Source organism: Muscardinus avellanarius, assembly GCF_963383645.1.
Source record: "Muscardinus avellanarius genome assembly, chromosome: 3".
Taxonomy (NCBI): Eukaryota; Metazoa; Chordata; class Mammalia; order Rodentia; family Gliridae; genus Muscardinus; species Muscardinus avellanarius.
Window position 1 is genome coordinate 131,770,080 of NC_137788.1, and position 12,624 is coordinate 131,782,703.

The following is a 12,624-nucleotide window of genomic DNA, read 5'->3' on the forward strand; positions in this document are numbered from 1 at the left end:
ATATACAGAGAACTCAAGAAACTCAACATTAAAAAAAACAAATCATCCAATAAAAAAATGGGCAACTAAATAGACACTTCACGAAAGAAATTCAAATGGCCAATAAATGCATGAAAAAATGCTCAACATCATTGGCAATCAGAGAGATGCAAATCAAAACTACCCTGAGATTTCACCTAACTCCAACTAGAATGGCAATCATTCAGAACACAAACAACAACAGATACTGGTGAGGATGTGGAGAAGTGGGAACTCTAAGACATTGTGGTGGGATTGCAAATTAGTACAACCACTTTGGAAAACAGTATGGAGAATCCTCAGAAGAATGGGAACAAATCTACCATTTGATCCAGCAATGCCACTTCTGGGTATCTACCCAAAAGAAAGGAAACCAAACTACCAAACTAATGCATGTGTATCTATGTTCATAGCTGCACAATTCACCATAGCCAAACTATGGAACCAGCCAAGATGTCCATCAACAGATGAATGGATTACAAAACTGTGGGATATGTACACAATGGACTTTTACTCAGCCATTTAAAAAAATACTCAATTACATAATTTTCAGGGAAATAGATAGAACTGGAGGACATTATGCTAAGCGAAATTAGTCAGTCACAAAAAATAGGAAATCGGATGCTTTCCCTAATATGTGAAAGCTAAGGAGAAATGGGTCATAGGAGGAACTCTAGATGAAAAAAGAAATCCTCCTCCTAAAGGAGGAAAAAGGAGGGGGGAAGAAGGAAATTCTCTAAAACACACAATGTACTTAAACATATCGGAGTCAACCACTAAGCCAAGCATGGGAAGGAGGGATGGGGAGGGAATGGGGTGGGAAATGGGTAGGGGCTAAATCGGTGATGTGTACATGTATGTCCACACAAGTTTGTTTTTACCCCAATATGATGCATGAATACAATGCACCAATAAAGAAAAATTTTAAGATAAAAAATAAGTACCATACAGCCCAAAAATTGTACTCTTGAGCACTTAACCACTTAAGTAAATAAAGACAGGTTCACACAAAATTCATAAAATATGGTTAGAGGGATAGCTTAGTGATAGAGCATTTGCCTGGCATGTGAAAGGCCTTGGATTCAATCCCTAGCACCACAAAAATAAATAAATAAATTAAATAAATAAATAAATAAATAAATAAATAGTTCACCTGCCTGGCGTGGTGGTGCACGCTTATAATCCCAGTACTTGGGAGGCTGAGACAAGGATTGTGGTTCGCTGGCAGCTTCAGCTGCTTAGTGAGGCCTTCTGAAATTTAGTGAGACTGTGTTTCAAAATAAAGAATAAAAAATAGGGCCAGGGGTATAGCTTGGAGTACATTTCCAGTACCACATTAACTAATTAATTAATTAATTAATTCAGCAAAATTTTTATAGAAGTGTTGACAGCAGCTTTACTTAGTAAACATTCAAATCTTGAATCACCCCAGATGCCTTCAATAGGTAAATAGTTTAAACAAGTTAGTACATCTATGCCATAGGAATAGCCTCAAATGGAACAAACTACAAATAAATGCAGCAACCTGGATGACTCTCCAGAGGATTGTGCCTAATGAGAAAAGCCAATCACAAAGGTTAGTACAGGACTCCATTTATAGAAAATAACAATTTTTTTGTTTGTTTTCTTGTGTGTGTGGTACTGGAGACTGAACTCTGAGCTACATCCTCAGCCCTATTTTATTTCTTATTTGAAACAGGGTCTCACTAAGTTGCTGAGGGCCTTGCTAAATTGCTAAGGCTGGTCACAAACCTGCGATCCTCCAGCCACCAAAGTACTGGGATTACAAGCATGTGCCACCATACCTGACTCAAAAAATAACATTACTAGGGATGGAACCCAGGGGCATTCTACCTCTGAGCTACACCCCTAGCCCTATTTTTATTCTTTATTTTGAAACAAGGGCTCACTGAGTTGCAAAGGGCCTCACTAAGTAGTTGAGGCTGTCTACAAACCCCAATCCTCCTGTCTCCGCCTCCCAAATGCCGGGATTACAAGCATATGCCACCATACCCGGCTTTCAAAAAAATAACATTATTGAAATGATAAAATTGTAGAAATGGCAAACAGATTAGTGAGCGTCTGGCCTTAAGGAAGGGATGAAGGTGGGAGGGCGTGGGTGTGGGTGTAGAAGAGCAACTAGAGGGAAATGGCCTGTGTCTCAACTATGTCAAGGTCAGTATCTTGGTTATGATATTGTTCTATAGTTTGTTTGTTTTTTGTGTCTCTGTGTGTGTGGTATTAGGGCATTGAATCCCAGGGGCATTCTACCTCTGAGCTATACCCTCAGCCCTATTTTTTATTCTTTATTTTGAAACAGAGTCTCACTAAGTTGCAGAGGCCCTCACTAAGTAGCTAAGACTGGCCTCAAACCTGCCATTCTCCTGTCTCGGCTTCCCAAGTACTGGGACTCCAAGCGTGTGCCATCACTCCTGGCTTGTTTGATAGTTTTCTAAAATGTTAGTTACTAGCCGGGTGTGGTGGCGCACGCTTGTAATCCCAGAGTTTGGGAGGCTGAGACAGGAGGATCGGATCGCACAGGTTCAAAGCCAGCCTCAGCTACTTAGTGAGACCCTGTTTCCAAATAAAGTATAAAATAGGTCTGGGAGTATAGCCCAAAGGTAGAAAAAAAAAAAAAACCCTGGGTTCTACCCCTAGTACCACAAAAAAATAAATAAATAAATAAAATAAAACGTTAGTTACTCATGGAGGAAACCAAGTAGCTGACATTAATACTTACCACTGTGTCTGAACCTACAAATATTCAAAATAAAAATTTAATTCAAAACAACGTAAGGAGGCAGTCATTCTCAGGGCTGTACAAGGGCCAGGTCAGCGCCTGAGGGTGGGCCCTTCCTTAAGGACTGTCCCCAGGTGCCTTGCTTGTCTCACTGGAGCCTTAGTCCTACCTGCAAATGATGGCTTTGCAGGTCCACTTCCTGGGATTCTAGACCAGAGGACCAAAGTTTAATCCCTAAGGGAGACAGGAGTCATCACAAAGCCCCACCCACGCCCCTGAACCCCTGTGGACCTGTCTAAGCACCTCGCAACGCACACCCTTGGCCGGGTGGGAGATACAGGGTACAGACATTCAGGCTGATGACTCACTGCATCTCAATCCCGCCCCATAGAGGAACCAGCTGCATCCCATGGACACACAATTTTAAAGCAGGGAGAGACTGTCAAGATCATCTGACTTTATATCTAAGGCAACTAAAGCTCAGGAAGATCAGTTACTCTCCCCCAGCCTCGTTCCTGCCACAACACCACGTCCTTCTCTCATGCGCAAGATATAATAAAAGGCAAATGGCGATATCTCTGCCTCCTAGAGAATTCACAGCAATAAACATTTCTGGTATCACTGGTTCAAGAAAGAGCTAGGCTTGAACCTCAGGACAAGGAGAGAGGTTTAAGTCACAAGTGGCAAGAGGGAACGGGCAGTCAGGGAGGACTTGGGAGTAGGATGTGAGCTCTCGCCGCCATTCCAACCTCCAGCTTGGTCAGGATCCAGTTGTCCTGCTAAGTGACCAGTTGAAGGAAGGGATGGTGGATGGGGTGTGGCTCAGTGGGAGAGCAACTGCCTGGCATGCACCAGGCGCTGGTAGAGAGAGAGAGGGAGGGAAGGAGGAGGGAGGGAGGGAGGGAGGGAGAGAGAGAGAGAGAGAAAGAGGAGGAGGAGATGGACCTTGGCCATCCCGGAGGCCATACTCCCAGGTCCCCTCACCAGAGGCTCCAGGGCACTTCTCCCACTGCCATCCCTTCCCCTGGGGGCACTATGTACACATTAAATTGTCCTCTTCCGATTTCTTTCCCCAAAGACAAGCCCTGCCACTGGGCCACAGAAAGGAAATCGTGTTCTGTGAGTCACACTCAAGGACACCGGGGCTGTCTTTCTCCCCAGAGGAGCAGGTCCAGGGGATGGTGGGAAGCAGCCCAAACAGACCCACTTGGTATCAGACACCTCCAACCGCCCCCTCGTCTTCACGGCCCCCAATAGCATGGCCACTGCCAATGCCTCATGCTCCGCCCAGCCTCACCACAGCTGACTTTACACAAGGCACAACCTCCAACCAGCACCGGCCTCCCCTGCAGCCACTGAGGTGTGAGGTACCCCAGGAACCACTCAGCACCCACACATGGGCACCCCAGAAGCCTGGGGGAGTGAACACCCCAGGGGAGACAGGAGCTCATGAGCAAATCTTTCCAGACATGGCAGTGTATATGGCCTCTCTGAAGGAGGCCTTGCGAGATGACGCTCGCCTTTGAGCCTCCTGCCAGCAGTCCTTGAGGAAGCAGCTCCTGCTCTTTGTTGTTCAAGATGCCAAGGTGAGGTTCCTTCACGTTCCCCCCTCTCCACGACTCCCCTGCGTGAACGTCAGAGAAAAGCGCACTCACGCAGCACCCTGACCGCCGCCCCCATCGCCAATGCCCACGCCCAGCACAGACATCCCAAGACTAAAGAGACCGTCAGAATCCGAAGCATTTTAACGGAGCAGAGTCACCCAGCGCATTCTCATGCAGGCCGTGGCGGGTTAAGGGAATCCATAAGGGTCTATTTTTATGGTGGGGATCCATGATGTCCCCAAGTAGAGTTGCGGGGGCCCAGCAAGAGCTAGGGTTGAACTTTAGCAGGAGCAGTGACCAGAACCCAAGCCGGGGCCAGTACCTTCTCTTCCCACTGATGCCTCCCCTGGGCCGGTCCAACAGGGAGACAGAAAGCGAGGGAGCCCATGCAAACACAAGCTTTCCTAGGGTGAGAAAGGGCTGGGGGGAATCCAGAGAGGCCCAAAAGGCCTGAGGACTCCCATTCCACACCGCCCCAGCCACGCCACACCCAACAAGGCCTGGCACATAAATGCAAGACTTGGGCACCCAGCCACCAGCTCAGAGCTGTGCTCAGCATCCACCTACCCCCCTCAGCACAGGCATGGTGTGTCTGGGGGCCCTGGCTGCACAGGGGAAGCCCAGGTGTCCTCCCTGGCTCCCACCGGGAAGGAGGACCGAAAGGAAGGCATCTCCTCCTAACTTCGCCAAGGCCTCAGCTCGCAGGGCCCTGGGACAGGCTGGGGAGCCCTCCTCTTGGCCCGAAACCCAGCACTGAAGGAAACTGGGTTTCTTTTCTTCTTCTTGGCACTGCCTGCCTCTCCCTGCTGCCAGCTCCTGGCCTGGCCTTCACCTGCACACTTGGCATCCCCCGGGCAGGGCCCAGCCCCATAAGTTGCTGGCAGATGTACTGAGGAGCAACGGGCACAGAGTCCCCACCACCAGGGACTCCCCCAGCCCACACGGAGGACAGCAGGCCGGACTCAGGTCAAGGGCTCCAGGATTTGCCTGGAATCATGGTGCACAGAGGGACCCATAGGGAAGACCTACAGGCTCCAGGCACCTCAGTGAGGGGGAGCTCCGCGAGGCCCTTGCTGGGCTCTGGAAGCTTCGATGATGCCAGGACACGCACCCAAAGGAAAGAGAGGTGGTGGTAGGCTAAGCCTGCTCGCTCCTGCCCGGGGGAGTGCTGGTGAGCTACCCCAACAGAGACCTGAAATTAAAGATCAAATCTGCCACCTCATCCAACCCTGCTCCCTCTGACCCCTTCTTGTGAACAAAATAAGAAAAATCAGCCAACTAGATACTTAAGATCACAGCTCATTAAAGCCAAAAGGGATGCCAGGAGATGAGGCCAGCCCTTCAATTTATGGATGAAGAGACCCAGAGAGGGAAAGCAACCTGTCCACGCTCACAAAGAAAGACAGTGGCCAGGCCAGGGCCATGGCTCCTCTAGCTCCATTTCCGAGCACCTGGTACGTGCTGGGGACTTTCCTAGATGGATCAGTTTCTCGTGGGGCTGACATTCTCGGGCAAGCTGCCCCACAGCACTTTGCACAATGATGGTAATGCCCCATGTGTTGCCAGCTAGTACAGTAACCACTACCCAAGCGCGGCTTCGCTTCAAAGATTCTTGTAGCTCTGGAGTTAGGTGCACAGATATCTAGCACTGCTACTGTCTTTGGTGGACTGTCCCTTTTATCATTATGTGACACTCTTCTCTGTCCCTGACAATTTTCTTTGCTATGAAGTCTACTTTTTCCTTTTTTTTTTTTGCAGGTCTGGGGATGGAATCCAGGAGCATTTGACCTCTGAGCTACATCCCCTGCCCTATTTTTTTTATTCTTTATTTTGAAACAGGGTCTCACTAAGTTGCAGAGGGCCTCACTGAGTAGCTGAGGCTGTCCACAAACTGTGATCCTCCGGTCTCAGCCTCCCAAATGCTGGGATTACAAGTGTGCGCCACCACACCCGGCTACTTTTTTTTTTTTTTTTTCATCTGATAGTAATAGAGCCACTCCTGCTTTCTGCTGATTAATGTTTGCATGATAGATCCTTTTCCATCCAGGAACTGATATTTGTAATTGTATTTCTTTTTAATTAATTTTAATTTACACAGTCACGTGTGGCTTGCAGCTCCAATATTGGACAGTGCCATTTTAGAGAATTCATTTCGGCCTGCTCTGTCTTCATTCCACCCATAGCCAAGCAGACTGCTCCTCTACCCAGGGAAACACTTGCCAGTCACTGCCCATATTAGTCAGCTTCCTGGTACTATAACAAAACACCTGAGGCAATTAATTTATAAAGAGAAAAGATTTGCTTAGCTCATGGTTTTAGAGGTTCCAGTCCAAGATCTGACGGCTCCGCTGCCCTGGGCCTCCAGAGAGAGTGTACATCACGGCGGGGGCGTGTGCTGAAGCAAACTGCTCACTTCACGAGCCATTTTCTTACCAACTAAATTGTCACAATGATACAGGAACTGATGTGATTCAGGCACAGCTGCGTACATCACATCAGAAAATGACTCAATATTCTTGATGCAGAAATTGCTCTTATACAGAGAGGAAAGAGAAGTAGGAGGTATCTCCATCAAGGGCATACCCTAAGTGACCTAAGGACCTCCTGCAAGGACCCACCTCCCAATAGTGTGACCCTGGGGAGCAAGGCTTTAACACGTGAACCTCTGGGGTACACTCATCCAAACTCAAATAGCACTGGGGAACTTTCAGGAGCCTGGAGATGGTTTTCTTACCAAGGGAACCCACCTCCCTCACGACCCAAGATGGAGAAATGGCCCTCGACCTTCCCCACCTCCCAAAGCCACAGAAGCTGGCCCTGCCCAAGAAGGAGAGGACCCTGAGAATGGGCTGGCCTCTTCAGAGGACAAGGCTTGTCTCTGCCCTTGCTTGGGGGAGGTTCTGCTCCCCTTCCCATTCTGACCCTCCCTGGTCCTGGCCCTTGGGAGCAAACGTAAGCACTTCCGTGATGTGTCCTGGGAGGTCTCAGGCAGGGCCTCGCTTTCCCAGGCTGGCCAAGGCCTGTTCCTCAGCAGCTGGAAATGACAGAGCTAAAGCAAAGGGATGCTCCCTCCCCAGCGCGCGTCGGCTGTGTTTATCTGCCACCTCATCCCAAAACTGGCATCTCCTCGAAGGAGCTCACGATGCTGTGGGCATCCTTGCCAACTAGGGCGCACACAGAGGCTCCCTTCCTCCTGCAAGAAAACCGTGCCCAAGGACCAGCTCAGTGTGGGGAAGGAAGACAGCAAGGGGAAGGGCAGAGAGAGGGAGAAAGAAAGGGTATGCTGCCTTGGTCCTGCGTGGAGGTGCCGGAGTGGACAGAAGCGCACAGATCTACAAGGAAAGGGTCCTGTTCTCATCACCAGTGAACTTGCAGGAGCCCTTGCACTAAGACTAAAAAGCCTAGCTTGGTGTGTTTTGACTTCTCATCTGCTTGTCTCTTGACAGGATCCCAGCATCTTTCTGTCCCCTTGCGTCCTTGCACAGGCCTCTTGGCTGAGCTTACAGGGCAGTAGGGCTGGCAGTTCGGCGCAGGGAGCTGGGAGGGGAAGAGCAGACACCCCCAAGGAGGTAGCTGAGCCCTGGGAACCTCCACACCGACTGAGCACACCTCCACTTTAATTTACACATCTTATTTCATTTTCTTACCAAATAAACTGTCACAATAATACAAGAGCTGATTCAATTCCAGCAGCGCCACATAGATCACATCTGGAAATGACTGATAGTCTTGATGTGGAAATTGCGTTTATCATACAGGCAAATCAAGTGTGAAGACCACGCTCGGGATCAAGGCTTTGTCAGCACGAGTGCACAGTTGACCTGAGTCTCCGCAAATGAGGCATCAGACCAGGTTCAAAACGAGAGCAAATCAGGGGCCGGCAGCAGCCAGCAGCTCCCTGCAGATGAGGTCCAGGCATGGGGAGCGGGCTGCTCTCCAGACCCCAGGCCACAGCTACACCTCTGCTAACGGGAGGATGCAGGGGAAGCCGGCTGCAGCCCTGAGAGGCCCTGACCACGGCTCCACGTTGGAAATTCCCCACAAATTGCTCCTGTAATTTACTGTCTGTCCGAAAAGGTGCATCTTTGAACTCTGGAGAGAGACTTTGAAAATCATTCTCAAACCAAGCTCTCCAACCCATCAGAGATGAATTAAAGGGAATTATGCACATCAACCCCACAGATCAAGGGGGACACCCACTCTCCTTCAACTGCCTGCAAGCTGATTAGACGGAGGGGTCCACAGTGGAACAGGCAGTCGGGCTGCAAAAACAAAATAAAATAAATTTGAAATGCAGAGATTGATGGCTCCTGTCACCAACTCTCTCCAAAACCACGGTCTGTAAATTGGAATTCCTGCTGGTGCCGAGGCAAAGGTGACAGCTAAATGGCAGCTGTTGGCCTGGAGGGGTCTCTGAAGGAAGGAATCCAGGACCCCTTAGAGTTACGCACTGTCCACGCTGGGGGTGACCGTGGTATCTCTGGGATACCTGGAATAGAGGATCCGCATCCCAGAGGCATGGCTTTGGTTCCAAAGGACACCTTTCTGCCACAGGAGAAGACAGTGAGGTTCAGAGCTGCAGAGGAATCGGGTCAAAAGCAGCTCCCCACACCCAGAGCTCTCCCCTACCGGGGCCCTGTACCACCCATAGCAGTGCTGTGCCCCGTGCCCCGCACACTGGTCCACAGTCATATTGGCAGGAGACAAGACCAGATGCCGCCTATCTTCTCAGGGCCCTGCTGAGCAACTTGCCCCAACTGTGTCCTTCTCTGGCACAGCCAGGTCACAGGTGATCTAAAAAAGAAAGAGGCAGTGGACAGGCAAGTCCCAGACCCTGGGCCAACCCAGAGGCGGTCAACAGTCAGAAGTACAGAAACCTGGGCTTGGTTTTCCAACCCAATGTATCTCAGGCCAGGCCACCTGGGGAGGTAGGCAAGCGTAGGGATGTGCGGCTGGCTGCGGCGGATCCGCCTTCAGGTCTGGAGCTCACATTCCCAAGCCACTCTCTGGAATTGCCGGGGGCCAGAGACAGCACTTGGTCAAGGTCATGGCCCCGAAAGAAACCTGGGCACAGCCACGTCAATGCCTGGTTAGTTGGTTAGAACGATGGTGCTTATGCCAGGCGTGGTGGCACATGCCTATAATCCCAATACTGTGCTTGGGAGGCTAAGACAGGACAGTCATGAGGAAGGCGGCCTCAGCAACTTAGCAAAGTCCTGTTTCTAAGCCAAAAATAAAATAGAACTGGGGAAGTAGCTCAGAATTAAAATACCCCTGAATTCAATCCCCAGTACCAAAATAATAATAATAATAATAATAATAATAATAATAATAATAATATAATGCTTAAAAAGGCTAAACTGCTCATCTCAGAGTAGCATCTTTCTTCAAAGCTCCCATGCTACAAAGCACCCCAGGGCTCAATTGCTGTGGCGCATCACAGAAGCACAACTTCCCCCTCTGCCACTGCGCTGCTTACACTCCCACGTGGAGGGCGCGCCCCCAGTCTTCACACTGGAACTCAGGGAACAGTGCTCACCAGGTACCAGCAGGGGACGATTCGCCCTGGCTGGCCCAGCTCTTTTCATTTCACAGAAAAGGAGTCTGAGGCCCCAGCTGGGAAGTCACTGGGCTTAGGGAGGAAGAGGGCCCGGCCTGGGCTGTGCAGGGACAGCTACCAGCTTCTTCACATCCGCCAGGCAGAGCAGGAGGGAACTCAGCTAGTGCTGTGTGGAGATGGGAAGGAGGGGGGACTTGGAGGTGGTTTTTAATCAACATCTGTATCATAAAAGGGTAGCAACCTAGGAGAGGCTCCTGACTGATGGCTAAGTCTGTGCTTCTCCCAGGTAAAGAACCTACGGAAAACAGGGCCATCTGTATCCTCCTCCACCTCCTCCTCCCCAACTCAGACCTTGCCTTGCACAGGAAACCAATAAGCAAACATCCCAAGCATCCTGCATGCTCCCATCTCCTAGGGCAAAACTGTCCCTGGTGTGTGTGTGTGTGTGTGTGTGTGTGTGTGTGTGTGTGTGTGTGTGTTGTGTTACTGGGAACTGAACCCAAAGGTGGTTTACCTCTGTAATACACCCCCAGGCCTGCTGGTTCTTTATTTTTGTTTCGTTTTGTTTTTGTTTTTTGCGGTACTGGGGATGGAACCCAGGGGCATTCTACCTGAGTTACATCCCAGCCCTATTTTTTATTCTTTTTATTTTGAAACAGGGTCTCATTAAGTAGTAGAGGGCTCACTAAGTAGCTGAGGTTGGCCATGAGCTTGTGATTCTCCTGTCTCAGCCTCCCAAGTACTGGGGTTATAAGCGTATGCCACCACGCCTGGCCCGACTGTATTTTTTATTATTGAAACAGAGTCTCAATAAGTTGCTGAGGGCCTTATTAAGTTGCTGAGGCTGGCAACTTAATAAGCCTTCCATCCTCCTGTCTCAGCCTCCCAAGTGCTGAGATAAGCCAGCAGGGGACTGATGCAAAGAAAGAAAGAAAGAGAGAAAGGAAAGAAGGAAGGGAGGGAGGGAGGGAGGGAGGGAGGGAGGGAGGGAGGGAGGGAAAAGAAAGCAGGTAGGTAGGTAGGTTTTATTGCCACCAGGGAGATAAGCCCTGGCAGGTACCACAAAATCTGAGGTGACATAGAATCCCTTGTCCAGTATAAACCCTCACCCAAGGAGACCCAGAGAAGGGACTCAGCTTCCCTCTGTCCACAGAGCAAGCCTCTGGAGGAGTGGTCCCCTCCTGAGTCCACACTTCCCCCCAGAACCTTCCAGAAACATCAGATAGAGGCTCTGGCCCCAAAGAATACTTGAAAAATGTCACATCCTGGTCCCTACTAATCCAGCTTTTACCGTGATTTTGTGGGCAATTTGGTGCCCTTAAGCCAAAACACCCCAGATGGTCTCTCAGCATCTCGAGGCACATGCACCAGCATCCTTCTCAGAACAGTGCTGACATTATACAAGATTTACTGGGAACATCTTTCAATACAGAAAAGAAATACCTTTATTGTCCTCTGCTGGGTGGTTACAGTGGACAATCATACATATATGGGACCCAACAATTTTAAAATAGGGGTGGGGATCACCCAGCATTTACAGTGTTCTGGTTGATCCATGGAGGGAAAAAATTAAAATAAAGGAACAAGGAGAAAGCTGACTGATGAGCTGCTCTTGTAAAACGCTGGGTTTAATTAAGCTAAAAGCTGCTCTGGGGCCACAGGGAGGGGACGAACCCCATCAGCACGGAGCACGGGCTGCCATGGCTTCTGCAAAGAAGAGGCGCCCTGGGATCTGCACCTGACCCTGCTTCAGCATTTAGGACTGACTCTGAGGGCCCCAGCAAGAAGGAGGAGACTCAGCCCAGGGCTCTACTAAAAAATGTGGGCCTTTTCAATTCTGATACCGTGCTGGTGGGAAACCCGGGCCTATCTTGCCACTAACTAGCCTCAGTTTTCTCATCTTTAAAATAGGGACACCGCCGGGCGTGGTGGCGCACGCTTGTAATCCCCGCGCTTGGGAGGCAGAAACAGGAGGATCGCGCAGGTTTGAAGTCAGCCCCGCGCGCTGGCTTAGGAGACCCTGTTTCCAAATAAAAATGTAAAAATAGGCCTGGGAGTGTAGCCCGGAGGTAGAAGGGCTTCCAGGAACCCCAGTACCACCAAAATAAAATAAAATAAAATAAAATAAAATAAAATAAAATAAAATAAAATAAAATAGGGACATCCTTGGGCTTGAAAACCCCAACTTTGCCCCCACTCTGCTGCTAAACTGGAGTATAACTTCCCTGGGTTTTCAGCTTCTTCTCAGCAGCAAAATCAGCCTGTTTATTCTCTGTCTACAACTAAGCTTAAAAAAAAAAAAAAGAAAAAAAAATTTGGGGAAGCCTGGCATTGCTACACATGCCTATAATCCCAGTACTTGGGAGGCTGAGATAGGCAAATTGCAGATGCCAGGCCAGCCTTAGAAATTTAGTGAGACCCTCAGGATCTTGGCAAGACCCTGTTTCAAAATAAAACAGGGTTGGGGTGTCACCCAGAGATAAGACGCCCTTGGGTTCAATCCTCAGTACAAAAAAAAAAGTGTTGTAAGGGAAAGGATAGTCTTTTTCTTCTTTCTTTTCTTTTTTTTTTTTTTTGTGTGTGTGTGGCATTGAGGATCAAACCCATTCTACCTCTGAGCCACACCCCAACCCAATTTTTTATTATTTTATTTATTTATTTATTTATTTATTTATTTAGCAAGTCTGGGGATGGAACCCAGG